The 23,488-nt window shown below is 36.5% G+C and overlaps 1 protein-coding gene and 1 long non-coding RNA gene across 8 annotated transcripts in view; one reads left to right on the top strand and one right to left on the bottom strand.

The window, feature by feature from the left end:
* Nucleotides 1-23,488, bottom strand: part of GRM1 (glutamate metabotropic receptor 1) — a 387,866-nt gene that overhangs the window by 265,987 nt on the left and 98,391 nt on the right. The gene's annotated exons all lie outside the window — the stretch shown is intronic.
* LOC140615502 (uncharacterized) lies at nt 1,723-23,237 on the top strand. The gene is made up of 3 exons (XR_012016078.1): nt 1,723-1,970; nt 20,178-20,306; nt 23,145-23,237. It is a non-coding gene; the product is annotated as an uncharacterized lncRNA (long non-coding RNA).

The following is a 23,488-nucleotide window of genomic DNA, read 5'->3' as shown; positions in this document are numbered from 1 at the left end:
CATTTCTCTATTTCACTGATGACTTTAGCCCCCATCTTTGTGTCCTCTATACGAATTCTTTCCCCAAGTTTGGGGATTTTGACACCTGTGTCAATCATCCAATACCATGTCCTCCATGTTTCTCAACCCCCTCCAACCAATGATATTTCCTATAACTCACCTACTTTTCATGGTCACACTTTTGACCTTGTTGTCACAAATATTTCTCATATCTCTGGAAGCAGATGTCAAACATCCCAGTCTCTGTTTATCCCCTTTTGTTTTTTAAGTTCATTTATTCTATTACCCCCACTCCAACATTTATTCAACCTTGTCAAAACCTCAAATCCATTCACCCTCCATCTTTCTTTCCATTCTCCCACTCATTTGCCTCTTAGCCCATCATATGTCATAGCCTAGCCTCATGATCTTTCCCTTACAAATTCTTTAATTGCCTTGTGTTTTCCTGACAAAATCCCAATACTAGTTAAAGCTAACCATTTACCTATTCCATGTCTATACCTGAGGACCTAAGTATGCCTAGAAAAAGCTCAAAATCTTGGTGACTGGTTTTATTTAAAATTCGTGATGGATGCCCTGCGTGGCTCAGTGGTTGAGCACCTGCCTTTGGCTCAGGGTGTGATCCTATAGTTCCAGGATTGAGTCTCACATTCGGGTCCCTACAGGGAGCCTGCCTCTCCCTCTGCCTACATCTCTGCCTCTCTCCATGTGTCTCTCACGAATAAATAAAAAAAAAATCTTTAAAAAAAATTCATGAGCATTCATGTCAAAAGGGGCATTCAGTAGTGCAAGGAAATTATACTATATCTCCTCCATAAATAAAATCTCCTCATCTCTAACATGATTATTTCATCTTTACTCTTCCCTCCTTAAATTTCCAAACTACTGACCCCACCTCTGATCCTCATCTCAGCTGGGATCCTCATTTCATATTTCAATAAGGACACAGAAATAACTAACTCAGCTATACATTAATCTACAAAGCTTTCTTTGTTGGCACTTATTTCTCTGGCATTCCTCCTGTTGCAAATTTGAAGTATTTCCCTCGCAGGATAGAGTCAACTCCTACTCATAAACACTTAGGTCTCCTTGTTTTTTTGTCTATTCAAGAACTTTCTCTGGCTATTGTCCCCTCTCTTTTGTAAAAAATCAATTATTTCATTCTAATGGTGTCAATCAAAAATTAAAAATTAAACTTTTGTGCTCTTTTCTCCACTTGAGATGCTACCTCATTCAATAGTCCTGCTCACAACAATGATAAAAAGCTGGGTCAATGTGTTTGCTTCATCATCTCCCATTCTTTTTGTTGTTGTTGTATATTTTTTTATTGGAGTTCGATTTGCCAACATATAGTATAACACCCAGTGCTCATCCTGTCAAGTGCCCCCTCAGTGCCTGTCACCCAGTCACCCCATTCCCCCTCCTACCTCCCCTTCCATTACCCCTTGTTGGTTTCCCAGAGTTAGAAGCCTCTCATGTTCTATCACCGTGTCTGATATTTCCCACTCATTTTCTCTCCTTTCCCCTTTAATCCCTTTCACTATATTTTATATTCCCTGAATGAATGAAACCATATAATGTTTGTCCTTCTCCGATTGGCTTACTTCACTCAGCATAATACCGTCCAGTTCTATCCACATTGAAACAAATGGTGGGCATTCCATTCCATTCTTCTCAGAATCTTCTCCTATCAAACTCTTCTCTTGTCAAGGTCACAAAAAATTTCCCTGTTGTCTATCTCATGATCTGTTCTCTGTCTTCATCTTCATTAATCATGCAGCTGCACTCAACAGCTGACCACATCCTCCTTCAAACACTTTATTCTCTCAGTCTCTGTGACACACCCTCTCATGGTTTACTTACCAGTTTACACTGACTACTCTTCAATGTATGGGCTAGATTTTCCTCCTCTGCTCAACTTTGAATATTCTCATGCCACAACCTGGTCTCTTCTTTATCTATATCTCACAGTAAGTACACTCATTCAGTCACATTCCTTCAAATGCCATTTGAATATTATAGTTGAATCCCAAATATAGGTTGTCAGACTAGATTGTCCTTTGGAGCAAAAGATTAGAATATTGGGTTGCATCCTTGATATATCCATTTATAGACATCTCAAACTTAATGTATCTGAAACAGAATTTTTTTCCCTCTCCAACTTGCAAATCTGCTCTTTCCACACATCTGCTGTTAGTAAATTATGCAATTACCCACCACATTGCTCAATAACAATGTTTAGGAACTCTTGATTTCTATCTTTTCTCATATTCCAGATCCATTCCACAGACTCTATCTCTAAAACTTGTCTAAGCCAGGCTCCTCCTCCATTCCAACCCCTGCCATCCTAAACCCAGTGTCTTAGGTCAGGTTTCCTAAAAATAGAGCTGAGATGAATATTCTTGTTCAATTTACTTATTGAGGAGAAAAGGAACAAGAGAATCTGTGAAGGAGTATGGAGTATGCTAAGCAGGAATGTGGTCTCAGCTAGAGATTAGCTTCAGTCTGATTTCATAAAGAAGTGCTACAGCACAAGCTATATCACAGAGTTAGCCCCACCTTCAGGCAACAGGACCCGCTTGTTAATCAGTCATTAGCTAAGGTCCATAAGAGGGCAAGGGAGGGATAGCCTCCCAGGAAGGGGTCTGCTGAGATTTATAAAAGCCTACTTTCACAGTAGCTGGGAGACAGGTGCATAAGGCAGACAGGAAATCTGGGCAGGCCATCGACAGCATCTTCTACTCCAAGTAACTATCAGTTCTTGCCTAGACAACTGCCCTACCCTCCAATTGTTTTCCTTGCTTCTACTCTTGTTCCTAATGACTCATTCCAAACACAGAGTGATCAGTTATGGTGTAAATCAGAATCTACCACTCCTCTTCAAAAAGTTTCAAGTTTCAATCACTTCCCAACAAACTTGGAATGATACCAAAACTCCCTTCCCCTGAACTACCGGCCTTTACGTGTACTGAGCCTTCCAACTTCCCCACCCCCATCTCTGCCCACTACTTCTCCTCCACCTTCTCTAGACCCACAGCTGTCTTTTTATTCTTGGAATACCCTAAACTTATTCATGCATCTATATTAGCTGTTTCCATCACCTGAGAAGATGATCTTCTACAGATCTTATCTCAATATAAATATCACCCCTTCTGAAAAACCTTTCCTGATCAGTTAGCTTAAGTAAATCCCCAGCAAATCCTGATCATGTCCCTTGATTTTCTCTTAAGAATATATATCTGACACTTTTTCTTGTTAATTTTTCTCTTCCCCCTAGAATATAAACTCCATGAGAATATCTTTTTATGACTTACCCCATGATGTATCCTTAATCCTTAGAATAATTCTGACACTAAATGCACAGTAAAAGTGCATTTGTTGCAACAGAACAATAAAGTAATGAGCAAAGGTTATAAATAAGCAATTTTAACAAAATAAGTAAAAGTGGGTGATAAGCATATGAAAAAAATTACTGAGTATCATTAACTATCAAGAGAGTACCATTAAAACCAGATAATTTTTTTCACCTATCAGATTGCCAGAATTACAAAGATTATTAATATTTAATGTTGGCAAGGTAAAATTACATTTATGTTTCATGAAGGCAGTTCAAATTTTTGGTAGACAATGTGGCAGTAGTTTTCAAAATTTTTTAAGGTAAATATCAGTATACAATACATACAGTAATAGTTAAGTCAAAATAATTTTAACGAATGATATTACCTCTGCCCCCCAAAAAAGGGACTTAGGACTTAAATCTTAACATCTATAAAAGTTTTGTGGGCACTGTAATGAAACCTAATAAGATTTCCCTATATTGTTGAAAAAAGCTTTCTCACTTCCTTTTTCATAAGATTTAATTATCAATTAATGTATTTGCCTTTTAATTTAACTACTTTTAGTAGTGTAATCAGTCCAGTGAAACCCAAATAGAAGCATTAATGCATCACAAAATCCTCAGCTCTAATGACTTTGGAAACACATCATGTCTCATACAAGAGGCATTGACTGACTATGAGGGAGAAAACTGTAGCTGAAAAGTGGATGCTCATCTATTTGCAGAAGAAGGTTTGAGAAAGGATATCAGATGCCCCTTTATCATAATAAACATATGTTCAAGAATCTCCAAGGTACACAGACATCACTAGCCAACTCTCAGCAAAGACACTATCAGTCTGTGAGAAGATGGTGGTACAAGGGCAGTAACTTTATTGCTAAAGTGCCATTCTTGAATTTCAATCACAGAAAACTATTTTATTCCCTTATCGAAATACATGAAGATTGAGCAAGAATGTTCTATGCATTCAAATAATAAAATTCTTATTTTTTAAATCTAGTAGAGGCCTTAGATATACTCTGTCCAAACCTCTCAGATTACAGACAAGGAAATTGAATCATAGAGGGGCAATGGCTTACCAATGGGCATGAAGCTTGTTTGTGCTAGAACCAGAGCAGTTCTAAATGACTTGACTCCTACGTTACTGCTCATCTTTCTTAATAGTTAAATCAAATGAATGGGTATGTTTTCATAATAAAAAAATATCTACATAGGTCAACTGGTTTCATGAATTATTTGTCCCATTTTCTGTATTCGTATTTTATTTGGATAGCAGCTCTTCGTTATAGAAATTGATAGTTAAATATCATGCATTGGGCCATGTTTCAACTGCCCATTTTTCTCATGATGCCTAATAGACTCCAAAGTAGCACATAAATTTCCATGAGAGCAGTTCTAATATAGGAAGAACAACAATAATAACCTATACTTTTATAAATCTTTATACTTTAAAATTCACACTCACAAACATTATTTTATTCTTACAACAGCCCTAGTGTACTCATCATATTGATAAGAGAACTAGAAAAAAACCATAAAAATTGGGAAGAAAATTGCCACCATTAAGTTTAAAATCATGCTATGTTCATTTAGTAGCAAGAGAACTAATGACATGATACGGACAAGTTTAAGTATCTAATAAAGGTGCTATGGGTTAGGATTCAGGAACAGCTGCCTAAAGACATGCCTCCTATTGGAAAGGATATAAAGAAAAGGGAACCCTTGTACACTGTTGGTGGGGATACAATTCAATACAATCATTATGGAAAACAGTATGAGGTTCTTTAAAAATTTTTAAATAGAACTACCACATGATCCAACAAACACATTTCACAATACACATATATGTAAAGGAAGCAAAATCAGTCTTTCAAGGAGATACCTGCACTCCCATGTTCATGGCACCATTATTCACAATAACCAAGATACAAAAACAACTTAAGTGTCCATCAATGGATGAATGGATAAAGAAAATGTGATCTATACATATGATGGAATATTAGCCATAAAAAAGAAGGAAATCCTGCCATTTGCAACAACATGGATGAACCTGGAGGACATTATACTGAGTGAAATAAGCCAGACATAGAAAGACAAATACTGCAGGCTCTTAATACATCTTAAATACATACAATTTTATTTGTCGACTGTACCTCAATAAAGTTGGAAGTACCTTTATTCTGGGTCTTAAAATATAAACAGATTTTCCACAGACAGAAAGAAAATTAGGGGAAAGGTAGTCTTTGCCTTTCTACCCGGTCATAAGCAAACAATGCCATACTGAAACTAAAATACTCAGCACTGAGTCTACCCTCTGCCTCCCCTCCACCTTCCATCCTGCTTCGTGGGTCTCCTCTTGCCTTTTCTGACATTGAAGGATTTATTTAGATACTTCTGTGTGCAACCCTGAAGGAAGCTGTGAATATATAAAGAAGCTCTGAATATATAACAAAACTCTCAAAAAATAAAAGAGCCGTGTAATTGTAAACACTCAGACTCGATAGAGAGCTGCATATTTTCATTCAATTAGCAAATAGTTTATTGAGCTCTCAACTTGAAAAAAAATCCTGAGCTCTGCACTTAGAGTGTTGCCAAGAAATATCATGGCCTCTGCCTTCAATTGATGAATATTTATTTTGTGTCTGGCACTGTGCTATGCATCTTAGCATTTTGTTAATTCATCATAAATCCATAAAAAATCTTATAACTCTCCTTTTACCAAGGTTAAATAACTTGCCCAACATCATCAATGATAGATCTAGGATTTAACATCTAACTCAGAAGTTCTTGCTTATCACCACCATTTCATACTGCCTCCTACGTGGACTTATATATAGTAGTGAGAGCATGACACAAGCACACAAACTATAGCAACAACAATAAGTTATAAATGCTACATAGGAAATGAAAAACACCATAATACTAATAAAGATGATCAGAGAATGCCTTTTCGAAGCAGGAATGAAACGGGACTTTGAAGAATGTAAGCATGAGACTGGCATTAGGGTAAAGGGGAGCAAATGAGAATTCACACACACACACAAAAAAAAGATTTTTAAAAGCAAGGAGTAATGTCTCCCCACTGGAGCAGAAGGTTCATGGTTTATAGGACAGTCTATATAACAGGTTCCTAGTGAAGCATCTGGCATACCACTACAAAACTGCAACATGGAAATGTGCTATATGTTGCTGTGTTGTAACAGATTTTATAACAGACTTTATCACTGTTAGAATGTTGCCTAAAGCCTAAAGAGTGAGAGAGAAAAGGAAGAGTGGCATCTGACAAAGCCCATAAAATATAATAAAATATGTTGAAAAATCTTAATCTATCTTATGTGATGAAATAAATTACAGAGTCAATGAAGATTTTCTATAAAACTAAGCTTCCAAACAAAACTTATGGGGAGATTTATGAGAGAGAACACAGGATTTACAAAGAAATTTCCATTGTTTGAAAATTAATTTAAAAAATAATAAAACTAGACATTATTACCTATACAAAGTTTTAAAAGGTACTTAAAACAGTGGTAAAAATAGAATTATCTCAAGAAAGAAAAAATAACGGTTATATCTCTGAATTTTCTAAGCTATACATGATTTTAAAGAACTTATATGTGATTATTATCCAACCAGATCAACAGACATCCATTGATAAAAGACTGATTTGGAGGTGGGTTGGTAGCTAAGTTTCACTGAGCAAGTAAGCTATGAAGTAAAATTATCTTGGATTTTGTAATCTACCTGTATGAACTGCCATCATGGCCAAAAGCATTCAATGGAGACCAGTACTTACATTGATCATTTTTCTTCTACTCTGAAAATACTGAGAATATATTTAAGAAACAATCTGAGCTCCATTTGGTGGCTATAATAACATTTCTGCCATCATGTTGAACCAAGTTTAAGCCCTGTTATTACGGCTTCATAAATTATCCTGGTCAAACAAATGCATTCAACATAGTTCATCTCTATATACTTATACATCAGTTATATGACGGAAACATTCATACAGGAAAAATACAGATATTTCTTCACTTTCCTTAATGAAGGAATGGTTTTGCTTTGAAAGATCCACCAGTATTATAGTCTAGACTTCCTTAATCCCTGTTTTACATATCTTACATACTTTCTTTGATATTCCATAGTAATCTCAGGCTCCCGGATAATGAAATCCTTTGGATTGTGAGCCTGTCCCTGTCTGAGAGCTTGAAAACTGATTACTCTGCCTCCTGGGATATCTTGGACAAATAAGATAATAACCCATTTTTAAAGGAATTATAGTGAAAAGGTTATTTTAACAGCATCTTCTGGAAACCCACTGCAATATTCAACAACCATCACTATCAGGAAATCCTTCTTTTTCATGTAAATTCCTTACAATGAAACCTAAATTCATTCCCTCTTCATTTTTAGTGAAGAAAGATATCAGCTGGTTTGAACTTTCTTTTTAAGTCTTTCTGGAAACCCCAATTCAGTTTTCTCTTCTCCCAGGAAAATAATCCCTGCTACTTGAACCTTTCCTGGTAAACTTTTAATTTGTTTAGTTCTTCCATTTCATACCTTAAGAATGTTATGGCTCCCCTGCCTCCATCCACATACCTGCAGTTGGAATTATGAGTCTGATCAATCAGAAATGAGTCATCACCTGCCTTAGGAGCAGTGGAATTTACATGCAAGGTCAGTGCAGGAACTTGCTCACACAGAGCATTCAGAGGAAAAGGGAATCATTTTTACCAGCAATTTCTCAGCCCTGCCTCTAACAATCCCAGTCTGGGAAGGTATTGTTAGAGCATCCAACTGGAAGAAGGAAATTACCAAAAAGTGACTATCATCTCTACACAATAGGACTGAGGCCAAGTAATCTTGCCCTTTTGCTACATCATGTTTTCAGTTATACAATATGCCTGAGTAAATAAAAGGATGATTCTTGGAGGCAGATCAACCTGGTTTGAATCCTGGATTCTAGATAAGGAGATAGATGGCCTTAAAGTGTTTTCCTTAAGTTGTGGTTTCCTCTTGTATAAAATGAGGATCATGATATGCATCTCAAAGATTTGTCATGATTATAAAAATCATATGTTAATGAATACAAAGTTCCTAGAACATACAAAAAGTTCAGGGAATGGTTTTTACTTTCCATCCATGTCTCTCTCAAGTTGTAGAATCTAAAATTGGACATAAGCTTTAGCACTGACCCAAGGGCTTTAGATTCCTTTATTTCCATGTTCCTATTTATAAAACCCAAGCTCGTGATTTTCTTTTAAACTACAGTGCTTCATCCTCCACTCATGGTCACCTTGTTCCCAGGCTGTCCCTAGTTTATTTTTTCTCCCACACTTGCACAAAGCAATTCCTTCCCTATTTTATTTCTAGTGTTTATGCAATGCATTCAAAAGTCTGTGTTTGTCTATATTGAGTCTCTGTCACTGAGTCTTTAACTTTCAGCCATAAATGCCTCATTGTATCTATTTTAGAGCTTTATGCAATAACCCAGTTTGTTGTTTCTCTCACTCAAATCCTTTATAATACGGAGAAAAGAAGTTAAGAGAAGAAAAAAACATAAGTAGTATAAAAATACAAAAGGATATCATTATTCCTGAAGAAAAGCCACATTTTTCCATTTCAGTTTTCACATGAAGGAAACAGGTTCACAGAAGTCCCTATCATATCTGTCCAGTCCTTCTGCCTATCTGGTATCATATATATGATCAAAACTGGGAAGGTTGTGGGATGCCTAAGTGGCTCAGTGGTTGATCATCTGCCTTTGGTTCAGGTGATGGTCCTGGGGTCCTGGGATGGAGTACTGCTTCTCCCTCTTCCTATCTCTCTGCCTCTCTCTGTGTCCCTCTTGAATAAATTAATAAAATCTTTTTAAAAAATACTGGGAAGGTTGTATATAGCAACAAATTCAGAGAAAGTACCCTAAAATACACACATAAACACACACACACACACACACACACAAAAAAAAAACTATGTGCAGATTTTAATGATAACACAGTGCTGGCAAGAGTTCATGGAAATAAGCACTCTGATGTGCTACCAATGGTAGTATAAACCATTCCCATCATTTTATGGAAAATTTATAATATCGATGCTTTAAATTATATTCATATTTTTTTACTAAAAAAATTAGTTTTCAGAAATTAATTTCAAGGTGCCCAGGTGGCTCAGTCAATTAAGGGTCTGCCTTTGGCTCAGGTCATGATCCCAGAATCCTGGGCTCAAGCCCCAAGGCCTGCATGGGGCTCTCTGCTCAGCGGGCAGCCTGTTTCTCCCTCTCCCTCTGCCTGCCACTCTGCCTAGCTGTCCTCTATCTCTCTCTCTGCCAAATAAATGAATAAAATCTTTTTTTAAAAAAAGAAATTAATTTCATTGTCCATCAAGTTCCAGTTATAAGGATATTTATCACAGTACATAATTGGGAAACAGAAACAAACTCATGCTCTACAATAGGAGATAGGTTACATAATTATTGTGTATTTACATTAAAAATACAACCATTTTCAAAGGTGATGATGTAAAATTATGTTCAACATCATCAAAAATATTTGTCATACTGTGAAGTACAAAAAAAGTTTAAAATAGGATGAAAAGTGTAAATTTTTACATTTTAAAAATACAATTTTTACTGTACATTTATATTTACATATATGGAAAGCAAAGAATATGCATAAAAATATTAACAGTGGTTTTCTATAGGTGGTAGAATCATACATAATTATGTTTTTCTATTCTTATCATATTTGTCTTCTAATCTACCTGCAATATTATTTTGTTAATAAAAATGTTTGAAATAAAAATGCACAGGATATAGTTTTCATCTGAATATCATGCTAAACATAGCTATATGAGGTACATGGGAAATTTTTCGGGAAGGGAAATGAATTTCTCATGACTGCATAACAATCTTTCTTCCTAAAAAAAAAAAAAAAATAATAATAATAATAATAATAATAATAATGTTACAGTGAATGTCCTTAGCAAAGTTGCCCAAAGACCTTGTGCCATTTTCTGAGATAACTACATACTTGGATTGAGAGTATGTGTAATATACATGGGTTTCCTGTTTGAAATCCCGAAATCTGAAATGAGCCCCCCTAATGTATTAAAGAAGCAGTTATTCTCTCTTTCTCTCTTTTTTTCTTTAAGATTCAGTGAGATTTAGTTTGGGAGATGTAAATTTCCTCAACTACTGAGCTTCTGCCCTAACAAACAGTATGAATTCACCTCCCTATAAAGTTCCTCCAAGGGCTGGTCTGCAGCCCTGGCCATCTTTCCTCTATGACAAGGAGGTACTTCAGGTTGAGGCCACGGTGGTTGGCCCACTAAAGTCTCTCCCATTTGAGCAAGGGGCTAGAAGCAGTATCAATAATGTCTAAATATGATTTTGGCATTATTTCTAATAGGGAATAAAGATGAATAAAACCTGTTTAACCACTTTATGTTTCTTAATGTCTTGAACATTCTGTCTGAAGTTAAAAGAAATGAAAATACAGCTTGGTCCGCAGAGGGTAAGTAACAATAATGTTACCAGATCCTAACGCAGTGGTATAACGTGAAAATTTATGCATATCTTACTATGTCTTAATTATCTTCTTTTAACTTTACTTCACCCTTATTATCTCTTTTTTTTTTCATAATTATCTCCATTTACAAAGGAACCTAAGGCTTAGGACATAAAGTTCTTATCCAAAAATTGTGAGAGCTGCAATTTGAACTCAGATGTGTCTGACTCTGAAGTCTATGGCCCTTAATTACCTACCTCCAGCATATTTTGTGTTTCAGGCTCTAGTTTCCTCTGCATTACCCATTCTCCCATCTTCCTTACTAAAAAATATTTGATTTTGTCTAGGGTCACTATGCATAGCCAAAAGCACCTACTTTCCCTTACTCTTTTGTGGCTAGAGATGCAGGTGTGTGACCCAGTTCCAGATAAGAAGATTTAAGGCCAGGTAAGGCTTCAGAAAATTTGGGAAAGGTCAGATGCAGGCAGGCTTCTTAGGCATTTTCCCCTTCTTTCTTTATATCAGTACATGCAGCTGAGCCTGGTGGTAGAGCAGCCATGTAGGAACAATGAGGATAAAATTATGATGAGGAAGCCTACACATGAAGGCTAGAGGAACAGAAGACAGAATAGCTCAGGTACCCAGTAGCATTACTATGTTACATTCTGCTCCTGCATTGCCTTCTTCTGGATGTCTTCTTGAATTGGAAAGATGAATCCCTATGTGCTGAGCCACTATTAGGATGGTTTTCTGCTATTTGCAGATGAACACATTCTTCTTGGTCCTCTATATGACATTACACCATAAAAATTCCAGGATAAGAGCCAAAAGTCTTAACTGTCTCTAACTAGTTCTGACCTTGAGCTGCTGATCATTCTGTCTTCTTTGCTTATGCTGGAAATGTGGGTTCATACTAGGAGATCTTTAAGTTTCCCTATAGCATGAGCATTTGGTGATTCTAGAACAATATGAATCAGCACTATTTCATAATCTAGATCTTCATGTCAAAACATATTTTATATTCTCAGTATTCAGAGTAAGCATCTGCTTAGCAAAATTTTTTTTCAACAGCTTTTTCCTTCCCTAGTCTGATCTTTTACAAGTATATTATTGTAGGGGAGGAGAAAGCATTTGTTGTGTAACCATTTAAAATGTATCTTGGCCTTCAGGTTTATTTTTGCCAACTTTTAGGTGTGCATGCACTGAAAAGCAGAGAACAAGACACCGCCCTGCAGAAACAGGCAACGTATGGGAAAACAAAGCTGCTTACAGAACAAGCTCATTACATGAATCAGAAGTAATAGAAAGACATACTGTTCAGTGTCACTGGACTGACATTCAGCAGGATCCAGGTGTTCCCCTACCCCTCCAAGTAGCTTTTACCCATCTTTTGTTCAGTGTAATTAACCCAATTGTACTATTTAGCTCTTGGTTTCCTCTTATTTAACCCCATTTTTTACCTTTTGCATCATTAGTATAAAATTCCATTTAACTGAGTCAAATAGATTTTACCTTGAGTCAAAAGGGAATTAGCCTAGGGAGGAAGACTGTCTTTAATCCAAAGGACATGTGAACCTCCTGTGGTAAATGTAGTAGACTAAAATCCCTTGAATTTGGACCTTTGAAACCTAACTGGGGCTTGGTTCTGCCTCAGGCCATGACCATGTGCCAATCCCTGAACTTCCCTGGGTTCCAGTTTCCTTATCTGTAAAGTGAGTGAGTTGTACTGGCTGATATTTGAGGTCTCCTTTTACAAGGCTGTAAGGCTAGCCGTGGCTTGCCACATCATGGTAAGAGAGCTCGTTCTACATTACTTCACATTTCAGAAACTTGGTTTGATCTGCATTTCACCTAGACGCAAGTTATGCAGGGGAGCTTCCCAATGGTGCTGCAAATACTGTTAGAGTAATATCATTTGTTTATAGGACAGGAAGCATAGTAGAATGTTGAAAAGCAGGAATCCCAGCACCAGAGCCCTGAGCTCAAATTCTGACTTCCCATTTATTAGCTGGGAGACTTCAGGTAAGTCGGATAATTTATTTGTGCTTTGGTTCACTGGAAATAATAATAGTTACCACCTTTTAGAGTTGTTTTAAGAATTAAATGACTTGGGTGGCCCCGGTGGCTCAGCGGTTTAGTGCCACCTTTAGCCCAGGGCCTGATCCTGGAGGCCCGGGATCGAGTCCCATATTGAGCTCTCTGCGTGGAGCCTGCTTCTCCCTCTGCCTGCATCTCTGCCTCTCTCTGTGTGTCTCTTGTGAATAAACAAATAAAATCTTTTTTTAAAAGTGTACAGTTCTATGGCACTAAGTACATTGAACTGTTATAAAAAAAAATTAAATGACTCGATCTATGTAAGTGTTAGCATAAGTACCATATGAGAGTCTATTATTTATTTAGCTAACATTTCTTGAGCTCTGTGTGCTAAGCACCAGATGCCCTTTACATCATTCTCTCCTTTTGCCCTCAGAAACCCACAACATACCATCTATCATATGATAAAACTGAGGCTTGAAAGGTTGCTTATATCCATACATGGTAAATAGGAGAGAAGGGAACTCAGCCCTGGCAATCAGAGTCCAGAGCCCACAATCTTATGCGACATGCCACAGGGGGACCAGATGCACAAGTATGGACCTAGAGGGATAAATCAGACAGGTCAGGGAGACTGGCAGGAAGGGTGACAGGCTGTGTCGATGTGTGATGATGAGCAAGGCAGAGCCACTGAAGTGCCAATTAAGAACACAACCAAGTAAATATCACTGGGCATTTTATCTGCTCCTTAGGCCAGGGTATTTGGAATAAGGCCTATACACAATGTTTTTAAAAGTGCTAGCAAAGGCCCATTTAGCCCAAGATACTTCCTTCACTGATACCTGAAATCCTGCCATTAGCAAGACATGACTTTTCTCTTTCTACTGAAAAAACAAAAAAAACAAAAAACAAAAAAAACTCTTGGGAGAGGTAACCCATTAAAGCCTTGACATCCTGATATGATTTGGCTTAGCAGATCATTCTGAAAGTAGTGGGCAGTTAGAAGGATCATGATGTTATAGAGATGCCAGGCTATAAAGCAGAGCAGTACATGGAAGGCAGCTTGTCAATTCCACAGCACATTGTGTCTCAGGTCTTTTCCTATGGTCATCCTTTTTTAAAAAATATTTTATTTATTCATGAGAGACACAGAGAGAGAGGCAGAGACATAGGCAGAGGGAGAAGCAGGCTCCCTACAGGGAGCCTGATGTGGGACTTGACCCCAGGATCCCAGGACTAGGACCTGAGCCAAAGGCAGATGCTCAACCACTGAGCCACCCAGGTGCCCCTCCCATAGCTATCCTTGATCATACACAACCACACTCTGATGGTGAATAATTCTTTACAACTATTATATAAAATCTTCACAGTATATTTTGACAAGAAGACTATCAAGAAGGAACTGGATGGGCATTTAATGAGATCACAAACAAAGATAATACAGTTAGTGAGAATGCCAGGGTTAATCGAAAGATGAATGGATAAAGAAGATGTGGTCTATGTATACAATGGAATGTTACTCAGCCATAAGAAATGACAAATACCCACCATTTGCTTCAACGTGGATGGAACTGGAGAGTATTATGCTGAGTGGAATAAGTCAATCAGAGAAGGACAAACATTATATGGTCTCATTCATTTGGGGAATATAAAAAATAGTGAAAGGGAATAAAGGGGAAAGGAGAGAAAATGAGTGGGAAATATCAGAGAGGGAGACAGAACATGAGAGACTCCTAACTCTGGGAAACGAACAAGGGGTGGTGTAAAGGGAGGTGGGTGGTGGGTTGGGGTGACTGGGTGATGGGCACTGAGGCGGGCACTTGGAGGGATGAGCGCTGGGTGTTATGCTATATGTTGGCAAATTGAACTCCAATAAAAAGAAATGTTTTTAAAAAGGAAAAAAAAAAGAGAATTCTAGGGTTAAAATACATATAAATAAAATTTAAAAAAAAAACACTTCACAAAGAATCTCAGTAGAAATCATTCACTATAATTTCCCTTATCTATATATGTTATCTCTTCCCTTATCCCTACGTATTAACACAATATATAACTTAATTAATACCTCACAAATAAGGATGCGCCATGGTTCACTTTCCCACTCTGGTATGAAATCATCATTTGTTTTCACTAATAAAGATTAAGCAAGGAAACATTATTTCTGAGAAGCCCAATATTGGGAATCAAGGGTTTTAGGTAAGCTTGGGCCATGATATTGCCAGTGCAGAGTGAATCCTTTGTTAGGATTAGACTTCCTCTGAGCTGCCTTCTAATTTGAAGAGCTTTGAGTTGACGAACCACACAGGAGCTGTCGATTATGCTCTTCCACCACACTTTGCCAAGGTCTATGACTGCCAAACTACAGCCCTCCAATATCTCTAACTCATTATAGGGAAATGAGGGCAGAAATACAGAAACTCAAATAAGCAACTCTCTAATCTCCAATTTCCTACCATCACAAGGGAACATAGAAAGACAGGTATCCTAAGAATCACATCCATCCCAAGAATGGATGTGATATCTTTGTTGTTTAATATCTTCTGGTATGTACATGCCAGGTAGAGCTAGGCCCTTATGGGCAAACAAATGAGGGGTAGAGAGTCCATGCACTAGATAAACCCAAGTTTCTGGAAGAGTCAGACACACAAAGGTATGATTTTATCTCACAAATGGTGTTGAGTGCAGTCCAGAGAAAAGAGGGTCTATATCCAGTCGAAAAGAATAAGAAAGGCTTCCCCAAGGAAGGGAAAGCTGTACTTGGTTTTAAAGAAGCCAGACATTATGATTCTGAAAGACCAGAAAATTAAATCACTAAAACTATATGCTATACATATGTTCCTTGGACCCGTTCTAATAAAGGGGTAATTATAGGTCTTTGTAGTTTAAAAAAAAAAAGAGAAGAGGAATGAGCAATAAAATGTATGACAATTCCAAATACACATACATACATACATACACACACAGACACATACATGCATATATCTGGCTGTGTACATGAAAAAGCTGTCTTTAATGAAAGCTAACTTGAATATATTTATATGCATTTTAAAAATGAAACTATCTGATTTCCTTACTCATTCTTACCTATAACTTAACAGTTCCTTAATCTATGTTGAATCTATCCATTGTCATTACCTTATTCCAAGTCTTCATTGTCTCCATGACTATCCAAGTCTTCCAAATGGTCTCCCCACCCCCATCCTTATTTCTCCCCAATCCATTCTCAATCCAGAAATTATGGTTATCTTAGACATAATTGGATCAATTCATTTACTGGCTTAGATTTCCTTAGCAGTTTCCCCTGAGACTTAGGACGGAATCCAAAAGTCACTGTGTGACCTCTTGCCTTACTGTAATTTCAGCTTCACTTCTTGCCATTGTGCCAGTCATTTCTCCAACTACATAGTACTCCTTTTTGTTTTCAAATGTAGAAAGCCCTTCCCTGGCTCAGAACCTACAATCATTTGCTTCCCTTTATCTTTATTAAACATACTTCTGTTCATCATTCACATTTTAGCTTTTCAGCTGTCTCTTACTCATGGACCTCTTCCCTAACCATCTTATATAAAGTGACCCCCATCTTAGGTCCATCCTGCTTATTCCACCCTGTTTATTTCCTTCATAACATTTATGGTGAGCTATGGATAAATGAGTGATCACATATATATTAGTGTAGTTATTTACTTAATGCTTATATACTCCATTAATGCATATACTTGTGAAGGTAAGGGCCATGTCTGTATCACTTTTGTCCAATGCAGTGAGTGGGCAATGTAACTCTTGTTGGAAGATTTATGATTAATTATTGGCCAATTCAAAAAAAAATTATTGGCCAATTCATGAGGCAAATATATGATTAGTCTGCCTCATAAACTCTTTCTCCCACTGAAGTGTGATTATGTTAGATTACAAGTCCCAAAGGAATTCAGGAGGTATGGATCACTTCCTTTAACATTTTATATATATAATATTTATGTACATAATTTTAGAGCATGGGGAATTTTAGAGATTATCTTATCTCTAACCCTTATTTTATACGTGAGTTCCAGAAAAGTGAAGAAAACTGCCATGGTCACAAAGGAAGTTAGTGGCAGTAAAACATCAAAACCCAGGGTTCCTAATTTTGAGGACAGCAACCTCTCTACCACATAGCTACATAAAATAGAATCCTAGGTTACCATTCAGAATTCTGCACACATGAAAAAAAAGTGAAATATAGCAGGAGAAAACCAGTCTTGAAATTTACTTTAAGATTATAGCATTCTGAGACAGTGGGAACAAATTTGTTCTCAGCCACTACTCAATGAAATAATCAATGAAATGTGTGCTGTCCTCTCAGTTCCCAAGTTTTAACTGATTAAATAGGCACTTGGAGGAGTAGACAGTGTTTAACTTTTCTAATTTTGGAAACAGTATATAATGTCTTAATAGAGTTATTATGGAGCTAACTTTCTTCTAGGGAGAAACAGTAGCCCTTGGAGGAAAGAGCTCACTAGGGCCTCCCAGTTTATTCTAGGCTAGCTAGAGAAGTGGCAACAATTTCCACCTGAGGTTATCAGTAGCACTAACAGTGGAAACTTTACTCTATGAAGAATTATTTAATGAGAAAGTTGAAGATCATATTGGGAGATACATTTTTTGTGCATCTATTTATTTCCTTCATGTAATCAGAAGGAACTTAGGAGAGAATCTGGTCCAACAAATGCATCCCTCTGCACATTATATCCTGAGCTTGGGTAAAATCTCTTGCTTCTTATTATTGAACTCCTCAGAAATTAGTTGCCTCCTTTCTCAGTGCTTTCTTAGTGAAACTAATATAAGATTATCTAAGGTTTTACCTCTGAAAACATCAAATAACTTCATCATTAATAAAATATAGTAAAAGGTGAGTTCATTGAGAAAAAAATAGCTTATCACAAAGTTTTCTTTAAACATTAGCATAGTAATGGGTGTTACCTACCATGAAAATTTAAAGGATATTAACATTTTAAAAACATAAAACCAAACTAATTAATTCTCAACTATTCAACTTTACTTTCTCTTGACTATCAGATATCCTTCATTTGTTATTCTTAAGAAACTTTATTATTTACTTTTATTATGATTTATTTACATTTAATAGTAAATGTTAAGTCGTGCATTGACTGATACAATGCCTTATAAAGTTATTTGTATTTTACTTATAAAAATAAAGAAGGAAGGGAAGGAGGAAGGAAGAGGGGAAGGAGAAGAAAGGGATGGGGAAGGCAGGAAAAACTAAACTCTAGAGCCTTAGAAAACAATAGTACAAACACACTCAATTCTTTTTTTAACCAATTCTTAAAATCTTGAGCCATAGCAGTGTAATTTGAAACTACATTGTGGTAGAATGCTTCATGACTTCTAGTTACTCTAATTATCCTAATTATACACTGAAGCAGAATCAGAGTTGAGTATCAACAGCCAATATTTCTCTTCCTATAATTGCCTTGCTAAAGCCAAAATACCTGAAATCTTATGTCTGACCACCAGAAATGTCAACATTGCAAAACGGCTGCCTGTGTTCTGACTTATCTTTTTGCTCTTGGTAGGAAGGAAAAAAAAAGAAAAAAAGAAAAAGAAAAACCCACAAAATTTCTGACATCTGGACTCTAGCTTTAGGCATCTGGGTTCTGGACCAACCATGATTCTGAACTGATAATCCAAGTTCCCACAGGAGTCAGAAAGCCTCACCCACATAAAAAATTAATTAGGGCCATTTCTGTTGCAGAAGAAGCCTCTGCAATATGGAGACCTTAATCTTGACCACACAAGATCATTGTGGGCTAGAGTTTAAGACCTCTATCAACATGCAGTTGCCATTCAAACAGACATGGAATGACTGAGCTTAAGTAGGAGCCAAGTTTCAGGTTTAGTTCAAGGGCAACCAGGACCCATGCTTGTCACCTTCCCAGGTTACTCTGTGCAGCCTCTCTCGGTGAACTACAGAAATGCTCCAAGAAAGGCCCTGGCTTTGTCTTGCCCACAACCTATCCTCTGTAGGTTTGCAGTGGAACAGATGCAGAATGGCATTGAAGAGAATAGTCAACATTGATTTCTCCGTCACACACACACACACACACACACACACACACACTCATATGTACATATGGGCTCTCTTTGTCTTGTTTAATGAAACACTACACTTCAAGAAACCCATATATCCTGAATGACAAGTCTCTGCTAGTTTAAAACCAGACTGTTTCTGGAGGCTGCTTCTCATGCAGTGCAAGCTGTAGGATCATGGTGAATGTTATCTTCTGTTTTAATTCCTCTACTACACACATATTGCCATTTGGTTAAATATTAATTGATGAGAAAAAGAACGTTTCAACCCAAATATTTAACCTCAAAAATAAAACAAAAAGTCTTTCACCTCAAATCTGACAATCTTTAGAGTTGTTTGAACAGCTAAAATGAAAACATCAAGAAAAAGAAATACTCCACATCAGTATTCTGGAAAGTCATTAAGTTTCTAGAGGCCACAACTAAAAATTCCATAAGAACAGAAAGGAGTTTGGCCATATAACTTCTAAGGCTTCCCATAGCTTTAAACTTCTCTGATTCTATAGTGGAAATACAGGGCATGGCCAAAGATACTGGGGTAGGAAAAGGTATGTATAAAAGAAAAGAAGACTTTCAGAGGTTTTACCTCCTGGAAACATCAAACAACTCCACTACTAACATGATTTATTAAATTAACTTTGCAACCTACCCAAGCACACATATACGGTACTAAATCTGAGTATCAACATTTCTCAAAATGTTGCTAGAGGATTTTTTCTTAAAATGACTTAAATTTGCATAGCAAATTTATAATTCACAAAGCACTTTCATGTATATTATCTTGTTTAACCCTGAAAACAATTCTGCTTTTAGGGGTTAAGAGTATGTATGAGCTCTAGGAACACATGTTCAAATCTTGACTCTTGATCTAAAACTCACTATGCCTCATATTTCTCATCTATAAAATAAAGACGATGAGAGCACATACCTAAGAGTGTCATGGTAAGAAATTGAGGTAATATATGTAAATAAATCACTTAGTACTTGGTGTCCATTAAGTATTCAATAAGTATGTGCTATTGTATCCTTGTGGCAAATTGTATTTTCCAAAGAGAGTGATACCAGTATATCCCAACCACAAGTATGTCTTGCAATATGGCATTCATCACTCCTCTATTGAAAAATGGGAGTCTGTGTTCCCTCCCCTTGAAATGACCCTGTTTGACTTCTGAAGCCAAAATATAAATGTGATTCAACTTTGCCTGGCCATCTAGGGATACGTCCCCTTGGAAACCAGCTACCATACCATGAGAAAGCCAAGCAGTCATGTGGAGACACCATGTGTAGGTGTTCCAGTCACAGCCAGAGGCCATAGCAGACAGCCAGCACCAACCACTAGTCGGGTGAGTGAGTAACCTCTCAGATCATTCCAGCCCCCAGCCTTTGATCCATTGTGTCTGATGTGTAGTAGAAAAGAGACAAACTGTCCCCACCAAGCCCCCTCCCCCAATTTCAGATTCATGAAAAAAAGTAATTTCATTATTTTAAGCTACTAAATTTCAGGAAACTGAATCTTGCCCAAGATTACACAGCTATTAAGAGGCAACAAAGTGAACTCAAAGGCAGATTTTCTGATTCCAAATCATGTTCTCTTTCCATAATTTAAACTTTGGGAAGTTGTCTTGAGCATACGCCAGGCTCATCATCACAATGTATGTCAATCTCATCCCATCTATGATCATTTGAACCCAAATACCCATAGGCAACAGCACCTGCATCCAGGTAGGACTGCCTTTCTGGTTACTTTCTTGCCTCCTAAGACAAGGATTTCTATTTCTGTTTCTGACCTTCTCCTTATTTGGCTACCAGTTTAAGCTGCCTTTTGCGAATTCTGAACCTGAAATAATAATGCAGCACCCATTAGGCCATCTCCTGAAGGTTCACACACTTGAAGAGCCCTCCATTAGGCTTAGTCTGTAGGACCATTAGTACAGGCCCAGCTCTCCCCACCATTTCTTTCCATGGAAATAAGTAACTATAAAACTACAATTGGTAACAAAATGTTATGAAATGTAACAATGTTCCTCAAATGAAAAGTAATGTTAACTCCTCAGCCAAGGAAAATTTAATATGAAGCTAATGAAGCCTTAAGCCTCAAAGCTCCTCACTTATAGGGGCTCCTTCCAAGACTCTGGGAGGGGCAATAGCAGTATACTTGAAAACATATATTTTTATTAAATTTACCAAGTGCAATATATCTATCTTTTTTTCTTAAAGAAGGCCCTCCAAATCAAACCAATAACCTTGAATCTGCCCCTAATCCTGAGAGCGGCTTAGGCAAAATGAATCACTGAGAGGAGATGGGTAGAGGAATGGGGTAATGGGGTGATGGACGTTAAGGAGGACACTTGAAGTAACGAGAACCAGTTATATGCAACTGATGAATCACTAAATTCTACCTCTGAAACTAATAATGCACCATATGTTAACTAAATTGAATTTAAATTAAAAAAAAATTGTAATAGATCACCCAATGCAGCTATCAACTTCTGTTTCTATAGGAGTGGTTATTAACTTGAGAGCTTAAAACAATTTGATAGCAGCAAATTTAGACCAGTTTTTTCAGAATAAGTTTAAAACTTTCTTCAATAGTAAAGGTTATTGGAGATTCTCAAATTAAGGAATAAAATTAGGATTTCAATAACCAAACACACAGGGGAATCTATCTCTTCTCCCCCAGTAATTAAAAATTAAAGTGATATGAAGCAATTAATGAGGGACTTAGAAGAATACTAAAGGATCTGAAATTCTTTTGTAATGGATCAGTTTGAAATGAGATCATTCAGAAAATATTTTGATGCCCTGTTTCAGCACATTTTAAAAAATGATCTTAAAAAAAATGATCTTAGCTCCAGTTTGAGTCAATAAAATTAATAAATTTGTCAAACTTTTAACTATATACACAGTATGTTTTTTAAAAACGTGCATATTTGTGTACAAATATCCATGTGTCAAAGAGATATAGGAAAGCATTACATCAAAAAGAATAAATATCTCTTGGTGGTGAGATTTTTTTTTTTTTTTTTTGTGGTGAGATTTTTTTCTTTCCTTTATGCTTTCCTCTATTTTAGAAATGTTTTACAGTGAAAGTGGACTATGTTTATAATCAAAATAAAAAAACATTCATTGTCAAGAATGCCTTTTATTTCAAGAGATGGTTCAAATACAATTATATTTGCATTTAGTTCAGGCTTCATTAAGACTAATTCAGCTTCATCAGTTTGGGCCAACTTTTGATCCCTCTGTTACAAGAAGCCTCTCTAAAGATCTATACAATAATATAAAGTCGCAACTTTTTGCAATGGAAATTTATTTTTCTCTCATTTCTGGCTTCACTTTAACTAGAAATCAGTAGGCATGTATCAGTTCTTCAGAATTTAAAAATAGCAAATTAAAAACAAAGATGATTAGAAAACAGTCCAAACTTTAAGCAGCTAAGACAAGTATAATCAGTTGAGTTAAGCCATAAATTCATTTTCACATAATGTTTTGATTTCCATTATTTTTAAACATCAGAATAGGCTGCTTCCTTCAAGAATCAGGTGATAAAATGAGGATTAATTCACCGCTAATTAGGACTCTGAGTAAGTGAATAGAAAACAACTGGGAACATATGCAAATAGGATAAGCACTCACATAAATAGCAACTCAGAATGGAGAAAAAAGGTAAAAATAAAAGGGCTTAGTTGCTTGAAGAAGCTACTAAAGGTGATAAAACAAAATTATTCACTTAGCCTCAGATATATTTAGAATATAGACCTAAACTCTCAATTTATAAATTATACCTTCAATCTAATAATAAAGTCATGACAACTAGAAAGAAAAACAAGTAATAATAAAAGGAGAAAGGAGGAGGATAGAGGAAGAGGGAACAGAAGAGAAGAAGGGAAGAAGGGAAGGAGGGAGAGAAGGCAGAGAGGGAGAGAAAGAAAAGGGAGGGAAATGGAGAAAATTATTCCTATGGCTTAATCCCAATTATACCACAATAAAGACTCTGCAAATGGCCAAAAATGACCAAAAAACAGAGAAAATAAAGTTGTATATAATAACTAAGAAACAATGTTCTCTGTGCATATTTAATTGCTTCAAATGAAATAATATCAATTAAAAATAAAATACAGGTAATTGTTTCATGGGTGTGGGTGCTAAAGATGTATTTTTGTCTACTCTTTCCTTCATAGAGAATATAAGAACAGCATGTATTCCAAATCCATGATTTGGCAAGTGGCAATTATCAAAGGTAAGTTACAGAAGAATTATAAAAAGTAACCGAGATCATTCTTCAAGCTCAAACCAATATGGAGTGACAGCAAGTTACACCAATGTTAAAGCATTTTAAAGAATTCTTTTGTCACTTAAATGAGGTCATTAGTATTAGACAAGTAACATAATTTTACTCACATCACTAATAACTTGTTTTATCTTTTAGCTTAAATAATGACCTGAAATTTTAGAATTTTCCTTATTTCAAGACACCTTACTAATTTTCCTCTCCTCAGAGCTCTGTCATCATTCATGCAACCTG

The sequence above is a fragment of the Canis lupus genome, chromosome 1, assembly GCF_048164855.1.
Source record: "Canis lupus baileyi chromosome 1, mCanLup2.hap1, whole genome shotgun sequence".
NCBI classification, from domain to species: Eukaryota; Metazoa; Chordata; class Mammalia; order Carnivora; family Canidae; genus Canis; species Canis lupus.
The sequence above is the reverse complement of the archived record's forward strand: the minus strand, read 5'-3'. Positions and strand labels throughout refer to the sequence as shown.